The sequence below is a fragment of the Myotis davidii genome, unplaced genomic scaffold (assembly GCF_000327345.1).
Source record: "Myotis davidii unplaced genomic scaffold, ASM32734v1 scaffold244, whole genome shotgun sequence".
Classification (NCBI taxonomy): Eukaryota; Metazoa; Chordata; class Mammalia; order Chiroptera; family Vespertilionidae; genus Myotis; species Myotis davidii.
Genome location: NW_006294993.1, coordinates 329,563 through 330,208, shown reverse-complemented (window position 1 = coordinate 330,208; position 646 = coordinate 329,563).

The following is a 646-nucleotide window of genomic DNA, read 5'->3' as shown; positions in this document are numbered from 1 at the left end:
ACCCCCCCCCCCCCCCCCAAATCCCTGTAAATGTGCGCACTAAAAAAGAATAACAGACCGGGGACAAGGCTAACCCCAAAGTCCTCGGAGGGATAGCAAGAGGTCTGAGTCGGATCCGTCAAGCTCTGACGTTCTTAGGCAGCGGGAGGCACCGTCGAAACCTCCTAAGGGCCCGTGAGAAGGGTTCCCGTGGCGCCATGTTGGCTAGTCTCCCCACGTCCCACCTTCCCCGGGCTCCTCCGGACCGTTCTACCTGGCGTCTCACTGGTGGAGTTGACCTGGGAGGGATTTCCTCAGAACCCGGCTCCCTTCCTGCTTCGCTCGCAGCCTTAGCCAATCAGCTTGGAGTAGATGAACAGATACAGGACAAGACAAAGCCCTTATTGGACAGCGCTGGTGGGGGCGGGACGAAAGCGAAGCACGCGTCAAAGCGGAAGTGGGCCGTCGCATCGTTGATTACGTAATGCCACGGCGGCTGTAGTGGTTCCGCTGGCTGGTGTGTGTGCGGCGAGCGACTCCCAGCGCGGTCCGCTCGGCTCCTACATCCGAGATCCCCGCCGCGACTCCAGCTGTGGCTGGGCCGCCGTCTGAGCATGGACTCTGCTGGCCAAGGCAGCTGTGGGCCCGGCGCCTCCGCCGCCTAGGG